This window comes from Anolis carolinensis, chromosome 2 (genome assembly GCF_035594765.1).
Source record: "Anolis carolinensis isolate JA03-04 chromosome 2, rAnoCar3.1.pri, whole genome shotgun sequence".
NCBI lineage: Eukaryota > Metazoa > Chordata > Lepidosauria > Squamata > Dactyloidae > Anolis > Anolis carolinensis.
In genome coordinates, this window is record NC_085842.1 from 301849350 (window position 1) to 301876448 (window position 27099).

The 27099-nt window shown below is 40.4% G+C and overlaps 1 long non-coding RNA gene across 1 annotated transcript; it reads left to right on the forward strand.

Annotated features, from left to right (window-relative positions):
• The first annotated feature begins 885 nt into the window (after nucleotides 1-885).
• On the forward strand, nucleotides 886-26827 carry LOC134296760 (uncharacterized). Its single transcript, XR_010003611.1, has 2 exons — nucleotides 886-1046; nucleotides 26609-26827. It is a non-coding gene; the product is annotated as an uncharacterized LOC134296760 (long non-coding RNA).
• Nucleotides 26828-27099: the final 272 nt, after the last annotated feature.

Here is a 27099-nt window from a genome sequence, read left to right on the forward strand (position 1 = left end):
CACGGGCTGGCCTTGAACTCATGACCGCATGGTCAGAGTAATTTATTGCAGCTGCTCAACAGCCTGCGCCACAGCCCGGTCCCATTTACCCTGCTGTGTTCCTATGTTTTTGGATCTAAAAGCTGAGATGGTAATCAAAGTCCTAGAGTTCATCTACATTGTAGAATTAATGCAGTTTGAGACCACTTTAACTGCATTAGTTCCATGCCATGGAATCATGGCAGTTGTTGTGTTACACAGTCTTTAGCCTTCTCTGCCAAAGAATGCTGGTGCCTCACCAAACTACCCATGATTCCACAGCATTGAGCCACGGTACTTAAAGTAGTCTCAAACTGCACAAATCCTGCAGTGTATCATCCCCTAGCCGATAGGGCCTTGTAGAAAAGCATAATTATCATTCAGTCCTTTATATACCAAGCCATAAATCAATAGTTGTAGGCTGCGAAATGATATTCTGTTCATGGCATACATATGCATATAGATACATGTACTCAGGGCAGTATGCTGTCACCACTGCATTTGTGTATTTTTCTGTCTACCTATTTATACAGACATTCTAGAGATCAATGACTGGACTCTACTTAAGAACATCGCTTAGAAGAAACCACATTGTGAAAATTAGAACTAGTTTTAAACACTGTTCACTTAGATTGTGTGAGTTCAGATCATCCAGGTATGGTAGAGGCCAAGACTGGAATTCTTCATACAATCTTTAGCTTAAGCAATTCTTTTTTTTCTTTTTGAGGCATTAGAAATGCCTCTTGCCAGACCTCTATAACTGTTTCTGAAAGCAGGAAACAATTTATTATAGTGTATTTCTAGATTTCCTGTAGAATGCCCAGGCTCCTCCTTGTTTCACTATAGATTCCATGTATATATATATTCGCCTATTACATATGGAAAAAAGCAATGCTCTGTGATTGAACAGACACAGCCTGTTCTTCTAGTAGGGAAGAGAGTTCATTTGTGGAAGATGGACAGATCAAGGAATCTTTCTGCGATCAATTAAGAATTTCTTACTCTGATGCCAACTGGATGTATACAAGGTATTGTGGACGTAATCCCATTCTGTAGAGAAACACAGCAGACTCAACTCACATGAAGGTTCTGAGTGATCACAGAAATAGCTTCATACAGGTGCTTCTGAAGATATGATAATAAGACTGACTTGCTGTTGTTTTCTTTCTTGGTTGCTTTGTTGGGGAAGAATTTCAGTGTTTTTGCTATGGCGTTAAATTTAGCTCACCTGCTTGATTTATCCAAAATCAATTGTTCTTCAGATACTGTTTGTCAGCGGATACTATGTACATTGTGTTTTCATTGTTCTGCTTTTATGAGTCTCTAAGGCTATCTGATTGATCATGCTGAACTCAGAATGCTGAACTAGATGAACCCTTCACCTCTGGGTCCAATATACTACTTTATACAATTTTGTATAGTGTGCCTTTTGGAGTTTTGATATCAGCTTGTACCTATGGTTGTGGATTCTATACCCCTCTTTTTATTGTATCTAACTATATTGCTTCATACTAAGCAATTATTTCTACCATTATTCCATTTCACATTGAATGCTCACCTGTTTACTTGTAAAATTAAGTGGTTACTGTATGTAGACGGATTATTTTAAGGTTAACAACACCACTGTTAACTCATCAACACGTTCAACTCTGAGAGGAAACAGTTGAACATTTAATTCATTTCAACTTTTTAAAGTACCAGTCAAAATCTTCCAATTTCTTTATAGACGAAACAGAAGGAACTTGAGATTTAAACAATGTGAACATGGGAGGAAGCAATATGGATAGATTTATGGAGAGGATTTGAGGGCTTAGCTTTTCTGAGTCTGGATTTAGATCCTTGTAAACTCATCCATGTTCATAATGCTAGATTGACTCTCGACATCTCCTTCTGTTGACACATTCATCATCTTTAATAGCAAAACAGAATATAACTGCAATCGAGTCTTTTCTGGGCAGTGTCTATCAAATTTGAGAATTTTGTTTTGTCGAAGGCTTTCGTGGCCAGAATTACTGGGTTGTTGTGAGTTTTCTGGGCTGTATGGTCATGTTCCAGAAGCATTCTCTCCTGATGTTTCAACTCATATCTATGGCAGGCATCCTCAGAGGTTGTCTGCCATAAATGTGGGCAAAGCATCAGGAGAGAATGCTTCTGGAACATGGCCATACAGCCCGGAAAATTCATAACAACCCAATTTTGTTTTGTGCATTGATTTAATAATATCTTAGCAAAATGCTCAATTTTCCCCATTAGTAGGAAGGAATGAATTCAAATTAATTCAAAACAGAGAGTTAATGTGCTCATTCTTAGTTCAGATGCAAAAGTTATTCCATGGAGGCAAATCATACAGTTACTTGGAGAAAATTGACTGAGGATAAACAGAACTATTGCTTTTGCTTTTCGGCATTATACACTGACTTGACAGATATGTATCATCTTACACAAAGTTTTGAAGATTTATATCTCAGGTTACAGTTTACACTTTCTCTGTTCCACTATGTTCTGAGCCTATTTTTATAGCCATGTGGCTGCTACATTCCTGTGGTTTTGATATTTACTCTATCAGTGCATCTGAAAAAGTGGATTGAAATCCATAAAGACTCATGTGAAAATAAACCAAGTAGTCTTAAATGTAATAATAATAACGTAATAAGATAAAATAGTACTGATGGATTCCTTCACCTTGCATTCCCTTTTCACACAATCAACTAAATCAAAGTTGCATTGAGTGTTTAACAATTAAATGAGGTGAAACCAACTCAATTAGATGTATATTCAAGATAAAACATGATAAATATGTATGCATCAAGGGAACCAATAAAGCCTGTCAGGTGTGAAAGATTAGTGTAATATTTAATGTTCCTTCCTGGAAATCCTTATGCTGATATAAAGGCAAGAATCTGCTGTGAGAAAGGAGCATATTTTTTATTAGAGTTGGACTCTCAGTAGCATATAAATTCAAAGAAACTAAAGTATCAACAAAATCAGATAAACATCTTGGAATTGCAGATGAATTACACTTAGGCTGCTGCTGAATTGTGACCCAGAATGAGTTACAAGTTAAGGTAATAGCCGTTTAGTTAAAGACAAGTTGAAAGAACCCAGCGAAAGAAAGAATGGGATGCAGATAAAGCTGTGATGACTAGTTTCAATCATGACATCTTGGAGCTCAGTGTTAACATATTTATCACTGTAGAGACTAGTTATGAAATGATGACAGATGGATGCCTGGGAAAAATCTTTTATGCATTGTCATCCAAAATGTATTTGATTTGAGAGACAGCACATTCCCAAATGTCCATATGTTCACAGCCAATTTCAGCTCTAAAAATACAAAAAGCTGTCCTGGCTAGAATGGGAGATAATGGTTTAGCATCTAGGATAGGTCTCAGAACTAGAAGTGACCTTTACAGTAATTTATAGTCATGCTTCATGGGCTGTCTGATGTGTGTGTGTGTGAGGAGGGGGCTCTGAGAACTACTTTCCTTCGATGTGCCAGGAGATGTCACTAAATTTGTGTCCTTTGACTACAAATGTTTCCTTCTCTCCTGGAAGCATCTGATAGTTCACAGAGAAGTGTCAGTCTATGGACCACGCCTTTGAGTAGCATGGCTATAAGGCACATTTTGGGGAAATTCTGGAGAGGATCTTCTCAGTAGTTGCCAGGGCTAGAGATCCTGAAATAGTCTCTTCTTGCTGTCTTTCTGTTAGTGGGTGAAGACTTTTATCATCCAATATGTTTTCAGAAGTTGTGTATGAAGTCTTATAATACTGTGCAATGTTGTTGCCTCTTCCTATTTGCCTTTAAAGCTGATTTGTTTCAAATGGTTTTCATTCTAGAGATAGCTTAATTGTGTTTTGCCTTTTGCTATGCATTTATATCTTTGTATGCAATGTTATCTTTTTCTCAGTTTTACCTCCTGGTAAGTTGTTATTGTTGATGTTAACAACTGGAATTCAATACAACAGAGTTGGAACACAGCCCTTAGAAATAGGTGAAGTTGCCAGACCTCTGGTAAATATAAAAGATATAATTCATGACATATGAAACTCAACTCTTTTAATTATACACAGGGCCGGCCGGAGATATTTTTTGATGTGAAGCGGGGGTGCTGAAAAGTGCCCCCGCCACCGGCGCCATGGCCCCGCCCAGCGTGCCCTGGCCCCGCCTCCCACGCTGCGTGGGAGGCGGGGCCAGGGCGAATAGTGAGGGGGGCGGGGCCAGAGTTGGCCCCGCCCCCGCCCAGCGTGCCCTGGCCCCGCCTCCCACGCAGCGTGGGAGGCGGGGCCAGGGCACGCTGGGCGGGGGGGTGGGGCCAGAGTTGGCCCCGCCTCCCACGCTACCCCCGCTCGCCCGTCTGGCCTTTTGTAGCAGGCCAGACTTCAGCGGAGGTTCCTCCAGGCCGCAATCGCGGCCTGGAGAAACCTCCGCTGAAGTCTGGCCTGCTAGAAATGGCCAGACGGGCGAGCGGGGGTAGCGTGGGAGGCGGGGCCAGCTCTGACGCCGCTCCCCCCCCCGCCCAGCATGCCTTGGCCCTGCCTCCCACGCAACGTGGGAGGCGGGGCCAGGGCACGCTGGGTGGGGTGCGGGGCCAGAGCTGGCCCCGCCTCCCACGCTACCCCCGCTCGCCCGTCTGGCCTTTTGTAGCAGGCCAGACTTCAGCGGAGGTTCCTCCAGGCCGCGATTGCGGCCTGGAGGAACCTCCGCTGAAGTCTGGCCTGCTACAAAAGGCCAGACGGGCGAGTGGGGGTAGCGTGGGAGGCGGGGCCAGCTCTGAGGCCGCTCCCCCCCCCGCCCAGCGTGCCTTGGCCCCGCCTCCCACGCTGCGTCGGAGGCAGGGCCAAGGCACGCTGGGCGGGGGGGGGAGCGGCGTCAGAGCTGGCCCCGCCTCCCACGCTACTCCCGCTCGCCCGTCTGGCCTTTTGTAGCAGGCCAGACTGCAGCGGAGGTCCCTGCAGGCCACGATTGCGGCCTGCAGGGACCTCCGCTGCAGTCTGGCCAGCTAGGAAAGGCCAGACGGGCCAGGGCGCACTGGGCGGGAGGCGGGGCACCGTCAGGGCGGTGCCCCGCCTCCCGCCCAGCCTGACGGCGCCCCCCCGGGCCTGCGCCCGAGGCGGCGGCGTCAGGGGCCTCAATAGTGGGGCCGGCCCTGATTATACAGTACACAATAATGAGGAGGGCAGGCTTATGAGTCCAGAAAGCAGTGCAATGCCATCTATGCTGAGTCAAACATGCATCCTACTGTTTTGTGTTACCCTTATTCCCCAGCAAATGTGCTTAAAATAACAGCTTTAGGATGCAATACTTTACCAAATCACAAGGGACCTATTGATCTCAATTCAGCAGTCACATGAGATTTATTGAACTAATTGAGACTCAATGTGCTTAAGGTGGCAACTTCAGGATGCAATCACAATGGATTGAGTTCACTTCTACTTTTTGAATTTACTGACTTTCATCTGACTAAACACATATGAGATTTAACCTTGTCATTTAGAGAGTCTGTTATGGAAAATAACAGCCGTATACAATCCACATTGAACTGGATTATATGACAGTGTGGACTCAGATAATCCAGTTCAAAGCATATATTTTGGATTATCTTCCTTGATATTCTGAGTTATATGGCTGTATAGAAGTGCCCTTAGAGCTCTCAGAATAACTCATTAAAATATGTTGCCACTAATTCCAGCAACCAGAGGAAAAAAACAACAACCTAGCATTCCTTTCAAAGCAGCAAAACAGCAAGAGTAGCAAAATAACAATTTTTTAAAAGAACTTCAACGCAGTAGAAATATGATTGATTCCAAAAATAAGTGGAAAGCTACTGGCATGTGTTGAACAGGGATTAGATTGGTCTGGCATGAAAAATAAAGAAATGTGTCTTTCGGGAGCATGAACTGTACATGCCATTCATGATTTCTCATTCCTTTTATTTTCCCATCATATTTAAAAGTATTTTAGTGCTTTTTTGTAGATTGGACAACAGCAAATAATTGAACAATGGGAAAATCAACAGACCTTTCTTTTTAAACAAAACTTGTATTTATTTTTCCTTTAATTTTTTTTAGCAACAACAGAAAATACTAATATTACCCATATAATTATAGTAATATATCAAGTCCCATTATCATATCACTACTATGTATACCTATCTATCCACCATTACATTGATATGCATTTTTTCTTATTACTTGATCTACTTGTATAACGTATTTATGTCCCCTAAGCCAAAAGTCCAGTTGCTTAGTAGAAGATCCCTCTTAAACATTTAGTCCTTGCAAATATATTAAAAATGGATGCCATTGGCTACAAAGTTGGTCTTATTTAATTCTTCTTTTATCATATAAAAACAGCAGGTGAATTTTTCTGCAAGTGTAGATTATTTCTTTTCTTCTGAAAGGAGGTAGAAATGAGGAGAGAAATAAAGTAAAAATCCCAACATTGGTACTGGATCCCTATGACATTTACATAGGACACAATTAACACTTAGTATTCCTTCAGTAGTAAAGGAGGGGCCCCATTAGAGATGTAGGTTGAGTCTCCCTTATTTGAAATATTGGGGTCAGAAGTTCTTTGGATTTCAGATGCTTTTGGGTTTCAAAATACGTATATTTGCATATACATAGTGAATGAGGAGCTGTGGGGAAGGAGGCTAGTCACACGTCCAGTGCTCACTGAGTTTTTCTCAAGGTTCCGTGACCTGGGGAAGAAAAAACAGGTCAAATCCAAAGGTCTGCTTAATTCAAGGCTTCTAAAAAAGCAGATGTAGCAGATATTTCCCCAGTTGTCAGCACACCTTTTGCCTTTTTAACAAAATAGCAGAGGAAAATCCTGCTCTCCTGAGTCTTTTTCATTTTCTCTGGGCTGGATAGCTGCGATAGCCAATTAAGTCAGTCCGATCAGCTGAAGCTGATAGTAAGCACTCCTGACCGTTGCATCTACCTGGACTAACATTTGGAGAGACGGATCCAGGAGTACTTCCAACCTGCTAACACAGTCTTTCAGGTGAATGTGACCCCATCCAGAACTGGCTGACACACCTCTATCCCCAGATTGGGACCCTTGATGACAAACACTTCTGTTTTGTCTGGATTCAGTTTCAGTTTGTTTTCCTCATCCAGCCCATTATCTCATCCAATCATTCATTCAGAAGAGACACATTATTCTGTTTTTGAAGTCATGGTGAAATATATTTGGGTGTCATCAGCACACTGATAACATCCCTCCCCATGCCTACGGATGATCTCTCCCAGAAGCCAAAGTGTGACATTTTCGAGTGATGGATGATCCTATACTGGTCCCATGCTTCCTATTTACCCCTAACACATCTGATAGCAACAGTTGGCACTGCCTAGCCTTCTTTAATATCCCACAATGCCTTGTTGCTCCACTGCTACTTGGATTGCTTCCATCACAGTCAGATAGGGACAAATGGGTTGGAAGTAGACACAACGTTTTTTGTCTCGAAGGAAAACTAAAAGGTCGTCTGTTTTTCTCATACAAAATCCTAAAGGTGGGCAGTGTTCAGTAGCTCAAAGACAAAAACTATCTATGTGCATTAACTCAAATTGGGGAATGAGAACAAAGCCTTTGAAATCTGAGTAGGAAAGTCTCAGAATCTGAATCAACACTTGGAATCGGAGCATCACTAAATAAAACATTTACCAGTCATCACTACTCATCACAACCAACTGAAGCATCCACTTCAGCTTTTAGCTAAGCAACAGTTAAAAAAACACCTTAAAGGAAAGATTACAATTCCTTATGTGTGATTTAAAATAAAAATATATGTTACAGAAAGAAGTTTTTGAAAGATAGTGCCCCATTCTCTCCCTTCTCTTGGATCATTTTGTTGCTAATCAGAGTTTATTATATATGTTCTTGCTGGTTTCTTCTCCCGTTCTTTTCTTACTCTGGGAAATCATTGCAATGTTATAGATTTTACTTAACAATATGAATGTCTGTAGTTTTGAAATATCTCCAAGATAATTAGATCCCTATTGCAAAAATGGTGGAATCAATATTTATCGTATTTCAAAATGATGCATCTAAGCCATCCTCAGAGCTTCTTAAATTGCTGCATTAAGGCTATAATCATCTTTAAATAATGGAGATAGAATCATAGAACTGTAGAGCTGAACATGACCCCAGGTGTCCTCTAATTCAGCAAGTACAGCTGATGAGAGAAATTTTGCAAGACAAAATAAGACTGCTTTCAAGCTCAAAGTAGACTGAGTTGGGGTTTCTTTCAAATTGGAGTACTTGAATCCTCAATTGGTGCTGTGAAATTATTTTTTGATGAAGGTGGACATAAAAAATCTGAGGGCCATCCTTTGCTCTCCAAGTCCCAGACTGATATACTGGCTGAACTCCCGCCTTACGAGGCCTGTCAGTGGATCCAAATCTTGTACTCTCTAAAGTAGTCAGTTATGTAGTATATCTATAAAACTTGGCTTGCAGTCAATATTTTGTATCCTTGATCAGCCAGTATGACCAAGGGTCACAACTTCAAGAGACCTGATGGAACAAAAAAATGAGAACCGCTGTTCTAGTCCAACTCTTTGCCTATGTAGGAAAAGAGTAGAAAATGTGATCATTTACACACATGCAGCTAAATATGGCCATCCTGACCTCTACTAAAACTTTCGAAAGCTGATCTCTTCCACCATATTTGAGGATAATTGTCTAGGCTAGGGGGTACAAGGTAGAATATCTTAGGACAGCGATTCTCAACTTTTGATCTTCCAGGTGTTTTGGACTTCAACTTCCAGAAATCCCAGCCAGTTTACCATCTGTTAGGAATTGTGGAAGAAGTCCAAAACATCAGGCACACCAAAGGTTGAGAATCGCTGGTTTAGGAGAGGAAAGAATGAGAAGTTAAGTGCACTAGGGCCGGGCTGTGGCGCAGGCTGGTGAGCAGCCTGCTGCAATAAATCACTCTGACCATGAGGTCATGAGTTTGAGACCAGCCCTTGGTGGGGTGAGCACCCGTCAATTAAAAAATAAAAAAATAGCCCCTGCTCGTTGCTGACCTAGCAACCCGAAAGATAGTTGCATCTGTCAAGTAGGAAATAAGGTACCACTTATAAAGTGAGGAGGCAAATTTAACTAATTTACGACGTTGGAATGAGGAAGTGCCGTCACACTGGATGATGAAGCAGCTGCTCCCCTCTATGGCTAGAATTGAACATCCCCTCAGGAGAAGGTTAAATTGCCTCTGTGTCTGTCTTTGTCTCGGTTCTATGTGTATTTGGGCATTGAATGTTTGCCCTATATGTATATACTCTGATCCGCCCTGAGTCCCCTTTGGGTTGAGAAGGGCGGAATATAAATACTGTAAATAAATAAATAAATAGTAAATTCTCAGGCCTCTTTTACACTGCCATATAAAATCCAGATTATCTGCTTTGAGCTGGATTATATGGTGGTGTAGGCTTGAATAATCCAGTTCAAAGCAAATAATATGGATTATCTAATTTGATAATCTGGGTTATATGGCAGTGTAGATCCAGCCTCAGCATCTGCTGCTTGAGGCTGAGGCTTCATTCCTGTGAATGACAGGTCTGGCCCTAATAGAATCAACTTATATTCACTCAGCACAGAGGCGGCTCAACCAGCAGGCCAACTAGGCAGTTGCCTGTGGTGCCTTCTTGTTGGGGGCGCCATCGAGGCAACTCCTGTCTCCTGCGGCCTGCCTCCGCAAGGTATTGAACTGTTTTTTTCTGTTGATTTGTTGTAAAACATGATGTTTTAGTGCTTAATTTGTAAATTCTTAATGTAATTTGATGTCTAATAGGCTTTTCCTTAATCCCTCCTTATTATCAAACATTTTCGCTTATCCAACGCTTTTATTTTTCAGTGATTGGTTTGGGGGAGGGCGCCAAAATTCTGTTCGCCTACACTTTAAAAATACCCAGGGCCGGCTCTGACTCAGCATTATACTGCATAATGGAAAAACAAGGATTGTCTGTGTTCATCTGCCCAAATGAATCTTCTAGCAAGCCTGTAGTAGGCTTGGTGGTAAAATCTAGGTGCTTTGGACTACATATCTGAGAAGCCTAATTCAAGAAGGCCATTGGAGAGACGTTGTGAGAGTTGTACTCCAATATATCTAGAAGGCACCAGCTTGCCAACCCCGCACCCTAGACCAAAGTGAACCTGTATTGCAAGAGATACACATCATTCTTTTCTCATCCAAATTATGAATTATATGCTTGTATGCCTCCTTTTAAAAAATGTTGGAAGTACAGTAGAGTCTCGCTTATCCAACCTTCTCTTATCAAACACTCTGTATTATCCAACACAGTCTGCCTCCAGCCGGGATCCACTGCTGTTTCTCTAGGCAACAACAGGCAGCGGGCCAATACGCCCAACAACAACACAAATGCAGCCACGCTCTCAAACAAGTGGCAGACTTGTAAAATATGATGCTTTGGTGCTTAATTTGTAAAATCATAACGTAATTTGACTTTTAATAGGCTGTTACCTAATCCCTCCTTATTATTCAACATTTTCACTTATCCAACATTCTGCCAGCCCGTTTATGTTGGATAAGTGAGACTCTAACTGTAATGTTAATAATCTGATAATGAACAAAATGGCTTGGTAGACACAGCATGCTTGACTATGAATCAAGTAAAAAAAAAAAAACACAAGCTGCATAACCAAATGATTTATTTGTGCTTATTTAATAGTCTTGAGGAAAAGTTCAACACGACCTGGTCCTTTATTAAATTCAGTGTAGGGGGGATTGAAGCCTAATCCTTTTGAAGCAATTAAAATGCAGATCATTTGGAAACAATCTAGGTATTAGAAACCATGGGTCAATGTGTCTATGTGATGCAAGGGGGAAAAGCAAGGTGGTGACAGGAGACTAGAAGACAGCATTATGAAAAGATTGATTTCAATTATATTTAATGACAAGTAATACAATAAGGGAAAACTTGATTTGAATTAGCCATAAAGATTCACACAGCCACCTGTTCAATTAATGCCTGCAGAGATCGGAATTTTTACCTGGAGGTGCTACAATTCCCAAACTTCCCAAGCTAGAATGACCACTTTTACATCTCAGATACCAGTTACAGACCATTTTATTTGTCAGTGTAGAACCACCCTTAGCATGGCCACATGCAATTCATACAGTTTCCTTAGATAATAGAGGTAGTTTGCTCTGAAATATAGCCTACAGACCCTGGCATTCCTTGATGATTTTTCACCCAAATACCAACTAGGACTGACCCTGCTTGATTCCTAGATCTGACAGGAGTTCTTAAAGAATTTAAGGTAAAGGTAAAGGTTTCCCCCTGATGTTAAGTCCAGTCATGTCTGACTCTGGGAGTTGGTGCTCATTTCAATTTCTAAGCCGAAGAGATGGCATTGTCCGTAGACACCTCCAAGGTCATGTGGCCGGCATGACTGCATGGAGCGCCGTTACCTTCCCGCTGGAGCGGTACCTATTGATCTACTCACATTTGCATGTCTTCGAACTGCTAGGTTGGCAGGAGCTGGGGCTAGCAGCGGGCGCTCATTCCGCTCCCGGGATTTGAACCTGGGACCTTTCGGTCTGCAAGTTCAGCAGCTCAGTGCTTTAACACACTGCGCCACCACTTAAAGAATTTAGGCCCTATTTTTTACTTATATATTTTGTTTTTTTCCCTAAAGTAAGAAAGTACTCCACAAATTAAAACAAAAAACTAGTTAAAATACAAAGCATTATCATTAAAACATAATTAAACTGTCAATAATGCTAAAATAATTTAAAATATAAAATTAAACAATTATTTTAAATTGTAAACAGTATAATAAAAATGTTCTATAAAATGTTTTTATAATCCTTCCTGAGATGCCCAGCATTGAACCTGAGAGTTTCCATATTCAAGATAAGTACTCAGCCACTGGACCATTCATACACTCAAATCATCCATTAGTGTTACAGCATAACATGCCCATATGAACTAGACTTAATCCTATGTGCCTACAGCTGAACTACATCTATCTGGTAAAAATATGGAATAACCTCCATATCCTCAAATATTCACAAATGAAAAGTAGGATGTATGTAGCCAGGCAACATTACAGTGAGGTTAAGATACCTAATTATTAATGAGAAAGAACAGAGCTTAAGCAGTTTGGTTGTAACTGAGCCTACTGGGAAGGTTCCTCATCATCACAGATGATTACTTGTGGCCAAGTATGACTGTCCTCCAAATGTAGAATCCTGGCAGTGGGATAGAACAAACTGAATCCATATCCACTGCCCACTTGTTACCAAAAACAAGTCATGCCAGACTAATCTGATCTCTTTTTTCGATAGAGTTACGAGTTGGGTCGATACAGGGAATGCTGTGGATGTAGCCTACCTGGATTTCAGTAAGGCCTTCGACAAAGTCCCCCACGACCTTCTGGCAAATAAACTAGTAAAATGTGGGCTAGACAAAACTACGGTTAGGTGGATCTGTAATTGGCTAAGCGAACGAACCCAAAGGGTGCTCACCAATGCGTTATCTTCATCATGGAAAGAAGTGACAAGTGGAGTGCCGCAGGGCTCCGTCCTGGGCCCAGTTCTGTTCAACATCTTTATTAACGACTTAGACGAAGGGTTAGAAGGCACGATCATCAAGTTTGCAGACGACACCAAACTGGGAGGGATAGCTAACACTCCAGAAGACAGGAGCAGAATTCAAAACGATCTTGACAGACTAGAGAGATGGGCTGAAACTAACAAAATGAAGTTCAACAGGGACAAATGCAAGATACTTCACTTCGGCAGAAAAAATGGAAATCAAAGATACAGAATGGGGGACGCCTGGCTTGACAGCAGTGTGTGCGAAAAAGACCTTGGAGTCCTCGTGGACAACAAGTTAAACATGAGCCAACAATGTGATGCGGCAGCTAAAAAAGCCAACGGGATTCTGGCCTGCATCAATAGGGGTATAGCGTCTAGATCCAGGGAAGTCATGCTCCCCCTCTATTCTGCCTTGGTCAGACCACACCTGGAATACTGTGTCCAATTTTGGGCACCGCAGTTGAAGGGAGATGTTGACAAGCTGGAAAGCGTCCAGAGGAGGGCAACTAAAATGATCAAAGGTCTGGAGAACAAGCCCTATGAGGAGCGGCTTAAAGAACTGGGCATGTTTAGCCTGCAAAAGAGAAGGCTGAGAGGAGACATGATAGCCATGTACAAATACGTGAAGGGAAGTCATAGGGAGGAGGGAGCAAGCTTGTTTTCTGCTGCCCTGCAGACTAGGACACGGAACAATGGCTTCAAACTACAGGAAAGGAGATTCCACCTGAACATCAGGAAGAACTTCCTCACTGTGAAAGCTGTACGACAGTGGAACTCTCTCCCCCGGGCTGTGGTGGAGGCTCCTTCCTTGGAGGCTTTTAAGCAGAGGCTGGATGGCCATCTGTCGGGGGTGCTTTGAATGCGATTTCCTGCTTCTTGGCAGGGGGTTGGACTGGATGGCCCATGAGGTCTCTTCCAACTCTACTATTCTATGATTCTATGATTCTATGAGCTAGGGGCTTCCAGATTCCATAGTCCTGTCCCCATTGTCACTCGTAGATTGCCATGGGCCTTTTGTTGGTTTTGATTGCAATTGCTGGGAAGATGCCTGTCTGTGAATTTGTTTTATGTATGGAGATTGGTGAACAGTGACCGTCACACAATATTCACAGAAAGAGGATCTAATCCAGGCCCAAACAATCTGAGAGTATAAAGGGGTCAAATTAGATAGACTAAACCTCTTGGGACCACAATGGTTTCTAGCACCTTGCTTTCCAAGTAAAGTATAATGAATGATTAATTAGGATTGTTCAATGTGTTGTTGAAGGTTTTCATGGCCAGAATCATTGGGTTGCTGTGAGTTTAGAGCTATAGTTCAAGGTTAAAACCACATTTTCTTAATTGCATCCTTATCTTTTTCCTACTTTCATTCCTTCCTTCTTTCCTTCTTCTTTCATTCATTCATTAGTTCATTCTCCTCTCCTGTGGTCAGCAATAATGGGGAGGGCATGCAACAGTGGCGGGTAAGGTGTGTGGCAGCAACAGCAGTAGGGGTGTGTGTGTGTGTGTGTGAAGTGTGTATAGCAACAATTGAGAGGGTGCATGTGACGGTAGTGAGGTGTGTGCATGAGGACAGCCAAGAAAAAGAAGAGTAAATCTAGGTTATAATACCATGTAGGCATTATATGCCTTCTATGTCTGCAGAAATAACCATACTAAGAGCCACATTTGTTCTTCTTGTCCTTGGGGCCCTGGATACTGCCATGTTATCCAGATTATTCACAGTATCAGCTTTGAACTGGATTATATGAGTCTACTCTGCTATATAATCCAGTTCAAAGCAGATAATCTGGGTTTTATATGGAAGTCTAAGAAGGTGCCTAAGTAATGACCCTCTAGTACACAGATAGCAAGTCCCAGTGTTTGCATTCTGCACTAAGTAACTACAAGTGGCAACATTACTAGACATCTTGATTGTTTTAAGTAGAAAGTGGGGTCTACATTTTCATAAAAGAAACCTAATGGGTGGGATTCTTTTGTATTATCTTCAACAAATCGATCTCAAAGAATTGTTCTCAGGCAGGATCTATACTGCCCTATATCCTAAGATCTGATCCCAGATTGTCTGCTTATCTCAGATTATCTTGCAGTGTAGACTCATTTAACATAATTCAAAGCAGATAACCTGGGATCAGATCCTGGGATATAGGGCAGTGTAGATCCAGCCTTAGAGCAATTCTTTGAGATTGATTTGTTGAAGAGGCTATCAACAAATCAATCTAATAGAGTAGTTCTAAAGATAGCATGAAAGAATCCCATCTACCTTTTTACTAACTTCAACTCTCTGAAGCAGAATAGAAACACGCTGGATAAACAAGCAATGTGATCTATAATGGGAACACTCCCTATTAAATGAGAAGAATTGATCCTGCAGTAGTTAAAATGTCAAGCTAATAATTACTGTATTGATTTAGAGCAGGGGATCTCAAACCTATTCAGCTGTGGAGCCCTTTTTGAAGCAAAAGTTTCTTATGGTGCCCCAAGAAATGTTTATATATTATATTATATTATATTATATTATATTATATTATATTATATTATATTACACTAGCTGTGCCCGGCCATGTGTTGCTGTGGCCAGGACTTAATTTTTCTTTTCTTTTTGTTGCATGAACGTAGAGGCAGGGATGAGAGGTTGTGCTGTCAATTTTCAAGGTTGTGGGGCGTTTAGTTTAATTGTTTTGTCCGGTGCCGTGATTCCATTACACACACACACACACACACACACACACACACACACACACACACATATATATATATATATATATATATATATATATGTATGTATGTATGTATTATATTATATCAGACATGGGCTGGGCCAGTGGCAGATGGATAGAGAATGCTTGTGTGAACTAATTCACATAATGCAAAAAAAGAAAGAACAATACAATACTCAAAATTAAGAACAATTTTAACCAACATAAACTTAACAGTATTTCAATGGAAAACCCCCAGAGCCATTCAGTCCAACTCCCTTCTGCTATGCAGGAAATGCACAATCAAAGCACCCCCAACAGATGGCCACCCAGCCTTTGCTATAACAACAACAACAACAACAACAACAACAACAACAACAACAACAACAGAAACCCTAGAGGCCATCCAGTCAAACCTCCTTCTGCAATGTAGGAAAAAAACACAATCATTTCACCCTATGAGCTGTGGGAGGGAAAAAGGATGTTGGAAGTAAAGAAAGCAGGGTGAGGGAAGCACAGTTTGAGAACCCCTGATTTAGAAAGTGATTTGTTTTTGAGTTTATCGGAATTAGGTGTTCTTTCTCTGATCTGAACATACAAAAAGTTTCTCAGAGTTGCATCCCTGAACTGTATAATGACAGCGTTGTTTTTCCTTTGAAGGTACACTAAATAAGTCTCTCTTATATAACCCACTCAGTATTTTGCTACTCATCTCTGACCTTACTGGCACAATAACGATTTCCTTTTTCTAGAAGCAGAGATGATGCCAAACAATTGTAAATCAATGCGACCTTTGTTGGGGCTGAAGCAGATGCAACAGCAGTGTACAGATATTGCCAAATCCCTAATGGCAAGAGGTTGAAGGTAGGGCAATCCAAAGTGCCACATGGGCAGGAAACAGCAGAGATGTGAGCTTTTCCCAACCTTGTCTCCTCACTCAACACTATAACTTGCAGCTGTTTGCTTTTCCCATTAGGAGTGATAGATTTTCAGGTAGCAGCACTTTTCCTTGTTAGTATGTGAAGGAAACAGAAAGCAAACAACAGAGGTAGAAAAGAAATGAATTGGAGACTTTAGCCTTTGACCCTTGGTCTGGCTTTAAAACTGGAAAAGGAAAATTTGAGCTGAGATGCTAGGTTTGTGATTGAGAGGAGAAATACAAAGCAAATGCATTCATTTCAACCATCTCAGTTTCTTAAGTTGCTCCTGACACAAAAAAAAACCCAATCTCTAAACCTTTGGTGTGAATTGACTTTGGAAGATATTGTCCTAACTGGACACTTGATCAGTGCTACAGCCATATGTGAAAACATATATATTGGCTCATACATTCATATTTGTGGCAAAGACAACAGAAAGTATATCTGTATCTATTAACTCTTAAATGTCATTATGCATACTTTGGTAATACTATATAGATTTACCTTTCCCAAATTTAGTATGCATCTGTAAACCTTTGTGGTAATAATAAAGGTTAAAATAAAATCAGACACACAGTCCATTGAAGGGCTGTTAAAACTGCCAGCACCACACAGTTTAAACTGTTAGCATTCACAATCACATTTGTGAGCTATTTCTACTTTATCATTTCAATCACAGTTAATAAAGTAGGGAACTTTGGGATTATATCTTGCTATTTTGGTATTATGGAGGAGTCTGGTTCACACAGATCTCCTTTCCCACTCTTAATAATTCACAATTCTTTGGAATTTGAGTCTCCAGGAGGTTTATCAAACAATTTTCCATTTCTGAATAGTTGAGATAAGGCAACATGGAAGTATTTTAAACAGACTAAAAGGGTTTTTTAACCATTAGTTTTTTATTCAGGAAAACAAACCTACAATCAAACATACATACAAACAAACAAACACATATACAGAGAAACAAATTAGACAAAGGAAAAAGAAAATTTTCCCATCCTCATAATCTGAATTATATGGCAGTGTAGAAGGGGCCTATGACTCCAAGGGAAAGAAGCTTATCTTCTCCTCACTACAATTTCTAGACCAAGCATTATCTGGGTAGATAGCTGCAATTTTAAAAGTAGGAGTCTCAGAATCCATATTATCTGCTTTGATAATCTGGATTATATGGCACTGCAGAAGGGGCCCCACATGCATATGTACAATCATGAGGAATCCAACCAGATAGTGAGTAGTGAAATTAGGCCCTTTCTACACTGCCATATAATCCAGTTTATCAAACCAGATAATCCACATTATCTTTCTTGAACTGGATTATATGAATCTGCACTGCCATATAATCCAGTTCAAAGCAGATAATCTGGATTTTATATGGCAACATAGAAGGGGCCTCAGTCTACACTTCATCAATTATCCATAGGGAAGATGCAATTTCCCTTCTGAACTCATCATCAGAAATAATAGTAGTAGTAGTAGTAGTAGTAATAATAATAATAATAATAATAATAATAATAATAATAATGAACTTTATTTGTATCCTGTCCTATCTCCCCGATGAGGATTCAAGGCGGCTAATGGCATATAATGGCAATATTCAATGCCATATAATTCAACCAGCCAATAAACAAGACACAACATAAATTAAAAAACAACACAGCAAACCTGTGTCATGTTGTAAGACAACTGTGGATAAAAAGCATGGGAGGGAAATGTCAATCATTCAGAAGTCCATATAGGAAAGTGTGCAGAATATGTATAAAGGAGGGAATTCCAATAGATGTTTACTTTGGGTGCAAAACAAGTTGCCATTCCTGAAAGTCCCTCTCTTATGCAACTGTATAAGGAATAGGACTCTCTCTAGTTTTCAATTTGGCTAAAGATATATCATTGGATACTAATTAGAATGGAGCCACTCATGTTCCCACTTCTATGTATAATTATGAAAGCTGGATAGTGATAAAAACTGATGGGGAAAAGTCAATCAATTTGAGATGTGGTGGTGCAGAAGAATTGCTAAAAAGTGAACTGCTAAAAAGACCCCTAAAATGAGTCCTAAACAAATCATACAATCATAGTATCATAGAATTGGAAGATACCACACAGTCCATTTAGTCCAACCCCCTATCATGCAAAAAAAAAAAAAAAAGCAAAATCAAAACACCCCTGGCAAATGGCCATTCAGATAAACCTCCAAAGAATCAGATCTCACCCATGAAATCAAAATGACTAAGCTGACATTATCATATCATGAGGATTTAAATTATATTGTCTTGGTTTTATTGTGAGCCACTTTGAGTCTCCTTTTTAGAGAGAGAAAGTGGAATACAAATAATTATGACAATGACAATGACAACAACAACAACAACAACAACAACAAAAACAAAAACAACAACAACAACAATATCTTGGCCATATCATGAGAAGAGATGAGAATGCTTGGTAAAGTAGGAAAAGAGAAGGACCACATTCCAGAGAAGCAATGGTTCTAGGTTCACAAGATCTGAGAATAGGATAATTTGGAGATCTCCCATTCATAGGGTAGCCATAAGTCAAAGTTGACTTGAAGACATTTAAGAACAACACATCCTATCTACTACAGGACTCATTTCATGCTTAACATCTGCTTGTCCTTTATTTCCTCATGCTAAAATCGATGGAGATGTAAATATAACTATTTTCAAGGAAAGGAAATGTGTAACTATGCCTTTTGGCACTATCCCCTTGAAAGTTTCTTGTATCCAGGCTTGATTACTAGACCAAACTAAGTTTTGCATAGATTGATCTTTTCCTGCATAGTAGTATTTAGTTCTCAAGCTCAGTCCCCTGAAGGTTGAGGAAGTTCACTTCATTATCTTATCTAGCTTTTTTTTCAGATGATTTATCAGATATTGTACAGGATCCGGGACACATTTCACATAGCAGGGCAAAGCAGGCGGCAAATCTTAGATAACAGTGTTGGCTTACTGATGTTACCAGAAAAAATTGATTTCAAGTTGGGAGGGGGAAAGACTTCTGCATGAAAAAAGAAAAAAATACCCCAAAAACCCCCCAGTCAGATGTGTTTCTGAAGTGGCAGGCAAATCCGACAAGAAAAATCTGGATTGATAAGAATATTTACAGTTCAATACTTATTGTACACAAAATGCACTCATTGAAGCTTCCCCCCAGGGTTGCTACTCAGTATGGAATACGATCAAGCCAAAGCACTCATCAAAGAACGTATCACAGACAAAGAGCACCATGAGATCTAGCCTCCGCCCCAACCTTCATTGTCAATGAAGACAGCAGATATCTCACCTATGGCATACTTAAGAAATCTAGAGGTTCTCTATCATCGGAGAGTCTTCACTCTGGCTTGATGTCATGCACTTTCATTGAAAGCTGATACTGATAGATCCCATCTCCAGAGAGACACTGGCCTTGTGACTCAGGTTACACAGAAACAATTGAACACATGCTCCTACAGTGCCTTTTCTGTAGGGACATTCGATCTAGACTCATCCTACTTTTGATATACAATTACCCAGGCTGCTCAGGATAATTCTACATCACCCTGCTGCTTTCAGATAACAATTCAGTTATTTATTTATTTATTTATTTACAGCATTTATATTCCACCCTTCTCACTCCGAAGGGGACTCAGGGTGGATCACATTATACATATAGGCAAACATTCAATGCCTTTTAACATAGAACAAAGACAGACAAACATAGGCTCCGAGCGGGCCTCGAACTCATGACCTCCTGGTCAGAGTGATTCATTGCAGTGATTCATTGCAGCTGCTCTCCAGCCTGCGCCACAGCCCGAGCCCACAATAACCCACAATGTTACCAAGTTCTGTGCAGCAGCACTTAAAATTCGCCAGGTGATGGCTGGCTCCAAAAGTTAGCAATCTAACCATCAGTTAACTGAAATATAAATTAGTGCCCCCATTCCTCTGGACTTGTGCCCTGAATGTTCCTACTCACCCCCTTCAATTTCCCCCCTCTCCATCCCCTGCTAGCCCCTTCCCCTTTTCTAAAAAGTTTTGTGCCTTAGCCTTCCAGCCTTTTAGATTTCAATGTACAATGCTTTTATGAGACTGTAACCCTCTTTCCTTATGCTTGTCTATTACTGTAATAAAGATTTGGTTTTTTTTTTCACTCATGAAAGTTTATTTTTTATTTTATCCACACACACATACACCAGCATTTCCTGCACATAAAAGTACTATAGAAAAATGATATTCCTGTTTTCTGCACAAAGCAGTCCATTTGAACTTTTGGATCCAGGCCCAAAATTATAGGAACTTTAGCCCCCCATAAACAGTTTTCCTACGCCCTGCATACTTTTTATAGCACTTGGTGTTTCTAAGAAGTACGTTTTGATTATCTGCCATTTTTTTAGGCTTGAGTTATGAATCAAAGTCCATTAAAGGAAAACAAACAAGTGGATATCCTCTCCACATTGCATAAGTGAAACAAGCATAACTAATTTGTATTTCCCAACCGGTGGACTGTAACCGGAATCCCATTCACAGTAACAGGAACAAATAGCTTTAGAGCCTTAGCTAATGACAATTGACTCTATTATTTGCCTGCGTTTTCTCAGAGGGACATACACCCCAAGATGAATTGGGAGATAAATCTTCTAATTTTTCTGGATATGAATTCCTTGGAAGCTGCAAATGTGACTCGTCCAAGGTCATCCAGTATGTTTCCATGGCAGGAGGGATTTAAACCCTGGCCTCCAAGGACCCTTCCACAAAGCCATATTACCCAGAATATCAAGGCAGATAATCCACAGTATCAGCTTTGAACTGGAATATCCGAGTCCACACTGCCATATAATCCAGTTCAATATGGATTTTATACAGCTGTGTGGAAGGGCCCCAAGATTCATAGAGCATATCTCAAACCACTACACCACAGCAACTCTCATATACCTATATGTCTAAGTTAAAATATTTATATCCTGCTGTGCATCACAAGATTTCAGGACAGGATACAAGTAAAATACGTGTAAGGAGACCAAATATAAAACAATAACAGTATTTTCAATGGCATATTCAATCATTTAACAAGTTAAAACAAACTCTAAAAAGTTAAAGTGGCTTAAAACCACATGAATGGACAGTTTGGAATGAATTAATTATGCCTGAAAGCCTTAAGTTAATGCTTTTTCTTGGTGCTGGAATGAAGCTGGTATCAATGCCAGTCTGGTCTCCAGAGGAAGGGCATTTCGCAACTAGGGCCCTGCGGTTGAGAAAGCCCTCTTCCAAGGCATCACAAAGTGTGTTGTGCTACAGGTAGAACAGTTCACACAGCAGTTTGCAGATTGAGAATCTGAAAGACAAAATAAAGATTGAGTATCCTTTATCCAAAATGTTTGGAACCAAAAGTGTTTTGAATGTTGGGACCTTTTTTGGTATTTCATGGACATATATGATGTATATGACATCTTGGAAATGGGATCCAAGTTTAAAGGCAAAGTTCATTTATGCTTTGTATACATTTTGTACACATAGCCTAAAGGTAATTTTTGTACCATTAAAAAAACTATTTGCATGAAACAAAGTTTGTATACATCAAACTACCAGAAAGCAAATATGTCACTGTCCCATGTGGATGATTTTAGAGTATTAAAACCAAATATAGATTAAAACATATCTCAATAGAATCAACAACATTACCACATGCTATTGAAAACATAATAATATAAAGCTTGGAAGTGATCTCATTGTGTTTCTAGTTTTTGGGGTGGTTTTCTGATGACATGCACAAATGTGCCAAGTACAGTAGAGTCTCACTTATCCAAGCCTCGCTTATCCAATGTTCTGGATTATCCAAGCCATTTTTGTAGTCAATGTTTTCAATATATCATGATATTTTGGTGCTAAATTTGTAAATACAGTAATTACAACATAACATTACTGCGTATTGAACTACTTTTTCTGTTGATTTGTTGTATAACATGATGTTTTGGTGCTTAATTTGTAAAATCATTACCTAATTTGATGTTTAATAGGCTTTTCCTTAATCCCTCCTTATTATCCAAGATATTTGCTTATCCAAGCTTCTGCCGGCTCGTTTAGCTTGGATAAGTGAGACTCTACTGTATAAACAAAAGTGATATTATAATTGGAAGTGGAATCATGAAGGTTCTAGTCTCTGATGATCCTGCAGTGTGTTACTGTATAATGGGAAAATACTCGTGTGCCATAATGGCTTGTGTGTTGCACTATGACTCTGCAGAATTGGATTTCAATACGGTGACACTGAAAAAGTCACAATCAGCCCTTGAAAGCCCTGTGATCATTCACTTTAGAGTTGCCATAAGTCAGAAATGACTTGAAGACACATAACAAGAATACAACAACACTTATTTAATTTTATCTAGTTCAAAGGTATAAAGTAACAAGAAATAAAGCAGAGCTTTGAAGACCTACTTCTTAGACTACAACTCTCAGAATCCCCAGCAGTCCTGGCTGAGAGATTCTGGAAGTTGTGGTCCAAAATACAGGATTTTCAGGTCCTGAAATAAACAAATGTTATGAAATATTGAGTTTCTCTAGAATTAGCAAGGAAAGAAAATGAAGGGAAACTCTTCACGTTGCTAGGCAAATATGATTGTTACATGCACATTAAGAGCAGTGAGACCAGAGAGAAATTTGTGGAAGGAGAAAGAAAAGCTCAGCAGACAAGGCATCAAGAAATTCTGGCAGAATTAACATCAACAAAGGAACAAGTGGATTGAAAAGATTTTTTTGATTACACAAACCAGCTGTTGTCCAATTAGTGACGTACAACTTGATGCCACATAAGCCAGACTGAACTGTCTGTTTATTTAAGTGTTTTTTGTTTTAATTACGGGAATTTGTGCCCTATCCATTGAAAACTTTCCCAGGGCAGCATTACAAAACCAAATGAAAGTGAAATGGCACGAATCCAAGTTTAGAGCATACCCAATGAATACAAATGGGTTTAGGTTGAGTACAACCAACTTCAGTCCATGAGTTTTAATATAATTGCATCGGAACTCAAGTCATTATTGCTTGAGGTTATACCATTTCTGTTGGGGAGGTAATGCTCTTTGTTGTTTTTGTTTTAGGGAGAAAAGTGTATGGATAAAGTGGGGAAAAGAGCAAGAAAAGCTACCTGCCTTTATAAGGATCACCCTAGTATCCCTTTCTTGCCCAGCAAACAAAAACGCTACCCTCCATGCTTCCATATCTTTTTTTTCCACCCTAGAAGTTTTCATCAGCAGCATCAAGGGAGAATCCAAAGAAGGTGGTATATCTTAAATTTTGGGTGCTTTTAGTGGAGTGAAATGGCAGTAGCTATTTTTAATAAGCCTTGCTGCATAAACCCCTTTGCAGAGAAACTGTAGTGCCATTTTTAACAGGAGCAGAAGATTTTTACAGTAAGCCCCTAGAATCATAGAATCATAGAATCATAGAATAGTAGAGTTGGAAGAGACCTCAAGGGCCATCTAGTCCAACCCCCCGCTAAGAAGCAGGAAATCGCATTCAAAGCACCCCCGACAGATGGCCATCCAGCCTCTGCTTAAAAGCCTCCAAAGAAGGAGCCTCCACCACGGCCCGGGGGAGAGAGTTCCACTGCCGAACAGCCCTCACAGTGAGGAAGTTCTTCCTGATGTTCAGGTGGAATCTCCTTTCCTGTAGTTTGAAGCCATTGTTCCGTGTCCTAGTCTGCAGGGCAGCAGAAAATAAGCTTGCTCCCTCCTCCCTATGACTTCCCCTCACATATTTGTACATGGCTATCATGTCTCCTCTCAGCCTTCTCTTCTGCAGGCTAAACATGCCCAGCTCTTTAAGCCTCTCCTCATAGGGCTTGTTCTCCAGACCCTTAATCATTTTAGTCGCCCTCCTCTGGACGCTTTCCAGCTTGTCAGCATCTCCCTTCATCTGCGGTGCCCAAAACTGGACACAGTATTCCAGGTGTGGTCTGACCAAGGCAGAATAGAGGGGGAGCATGACTTCCCTGGATCTAGACGTTATTCCCCTATTGATGCAGGCCAAAATCCCATTGGCTTTTTTAGCTGCCGCATCACATTGTAGGCTCATGTTTAACTTGTTGTCCACGAGGACTCCAAGATCTTTTTCGCACACACTGCTGTCAAGCCAGGCGTCCCCCATTCTGTATCTTTGATTTCCATTTTTTCTGCCGAAGTGAAGTATCTTGCATTTGTCCCTGTTGAACTTCATTTTGTTAGTTTCGGCCCATCTCTCTAGTCTGTCAAGATCGTTTTGAATTCTGCTCCTGTCTTCTGGAGTGTTAGCTATCCCTCCGAGTTTGGTGTCATCTGCAAACTTGATGATCGTGCTTTCTAACCCTTCGTCTAAGTCGTTAATAAAGATGTTGAACAGAACCGGGCCCAGGACGGAGCCCTGCGGCACTCCACTTGTCACTTCTTTCCATGATGAAGACGACGCATTGGTGAGCACCCTTTGGGTTCGTTCGCTTAGCCAATTACAGATCCACCTAACCGTAGTTTTGTCTAGCCCACATTTTACTAGTTTGTTTGCCAGAAGGTCGTGGGGGACTTTGTCGAAGGCCTTACTGAAATCTAGATATGCTACATCCACGGCATTCCCTGTATCGACCCAACTCGTAACTCTATCGAAAAAAGAGATCAGATTAGTCTGGCATGACTTGTTTTTGGTAAATCCGTGTTGACTATTAGCAATGACCGCATTTGTTTCTAAGTGTTTGCAGACCACTTCCTTAATGATCTTTTCCAGAATCTTGCCTGGTATTGATGTGAGGCTGACCGGACGGTAATTGTTTGGGTCGTTCTTTTTTCCCTTCTTGAAGATAGGGACCACATTCGCCCTCCTCCAATCTGCTGGGACTTCTCCTGTTCTCCAAGAACTCTCGAAGATGATTGCCAGTGGTTCTGAAATAACTTCCGCTAGTTCCTTCAATACTCTTGGATGTAGCTGATCTGGCCCTGGGGACTTGAATTCGTTTAGAGTGGCCAAGTGTTCCTGGACAACTTGTTTCCCTATTTGGGGTTGGATTTCCCCCAATCCTTCGTCCATTCCATGTTGCTGAGGTTGAAGATGGCTTTCTTTTTGTGAGAAGACCGAGGCAAAGAAGGCATTAAGCAGTTCTGCCTTTTCCCTATCCCCTGTCACCATCACCCCATCTACTCCTTGCAGTGGCCCTATCGCCTCCTTTTTCTTCCTTTTTCTACCAACATAAGCAAAAAAACCTTTTTTGTTGTTTTTTATGTCCCTGGCAAGCCTGAGCTCATTTTGCGCTTTAGCCTTGCGAACCTTTTCCCTACAGGAGTTGGCTATACGTTTGAATTCTTCTTTGGTGATTTCTCCCCTTTTCCACTTCTTGTGCATGTCACTTTTGAGCTTTAGCTCAGTTAGAAGTTCTTTGGACATCCATTCTGGCTTCTTTGCACTTGTCTTATTTTTCTTCTTTGTTGGCACTGTTTGCATTTGCGCCTTGAGTATTTCACTTTTGAAAAACTCCCATCCATCCTTAACTCCCTTGTTTTTTAATATCGGCGTCCATGGAATGCCGCTCAGTAATTCCTTCATTTTTTATCATATTAAGAATGATCACCACAATTTTTGGTAAAAAATACGAGACAAAGTTTTATTTGATTTCTTGATAAAGGGGAAAGCAGCTCTGTTTCTCTACACAACTATTTTTTTCCCTGCATGGCCAAATCCTGTTGGATGCTTAACAGTTTGTATTCTGGATGTTTACCTCTGCCATTGCCATATGTTTCTGATACTCTCTGCCAGTTCGGTCTAACTGATGAGTCCACTACTCTGACACATTTGTTTTACTCTATTTTATTATTATTATTAATACATTTATTATTTCGCTCTGATCTTATTATTATTATTGCATTTATTATTTTACTCTATTTATTATTACTTGTATTATTTTCCTGTATTTATTATTACTATTACATGTATTATTTTACTCTATTATTATTAAAAGGATACATAAGCACATTTACATTGAAGAAGATGAGAATAATGATTTGATCAGAGTTGGACAGCCTTATCTTAAATTTGAGCTTTATGTAAATATTCAAAAACATTTAACCTACTGATGCCTCGATTAATGTAATTTTATTGGTATCTATTTTTATTTCTGAAATGTACCACCTTCGGCTTATACTGGAGTCAATGTTTTCCCAGGTTTTTTTGTGGTAAAATTAGGTGCCTCGGCTTATATTCGGGTCGGCTTATACTCGAGTATATACGGTATTAGCCCTTGAGCCTTGAATGCTTATTAATCATCAGCCATGAGCTCTTACAAGCTAAGGAACAGAACTCTCTGGAATTTTTCCTATGTGGCTGCCTTTTTTATAAACCCAGTTTGTTCTTACTTCATTGAAATCTCTCTCTTTCTCTGTTTACAGTTATCATTAGTGTTCCGGTGATCAATCACATTTCTACAGGAAGTATGCAGGAGAAGTACATGGACATCCTTCCTGGGACAACTATGTACCTATCAGCCAGGGGGTAGGATGTCCGGTATCAAGGATACCTTCAGCAGCTGTACAGAAGATAACTTTTGGCAGATTTCATCGGTCATGTCAGAATACAGCTTCTCTTTATGTCCCCTCTTATATGACAGGTAGGAAGAAATTTCCTTTTTTATATACAGTCATTATATGGATGTTAGCTATATTAGAGAAGGCAGGCCTGTTTTCTCCCATCTTCCCCCTTTCTTTGGGATGGCCAGCCATTGCACATTCTTTCTGTGTCAATATCTGTTTTTCTCTCACTTTCTCCAACTTTTCTCCATTTGGAGTTGGGTAACACCAACTTCTGAAGATGGGTGTAGAGCTCCCTTTCCATGTTCTGCGAAAACAGAGCCCCACAGAGTCCCACCAGAAGTGCCCTTACA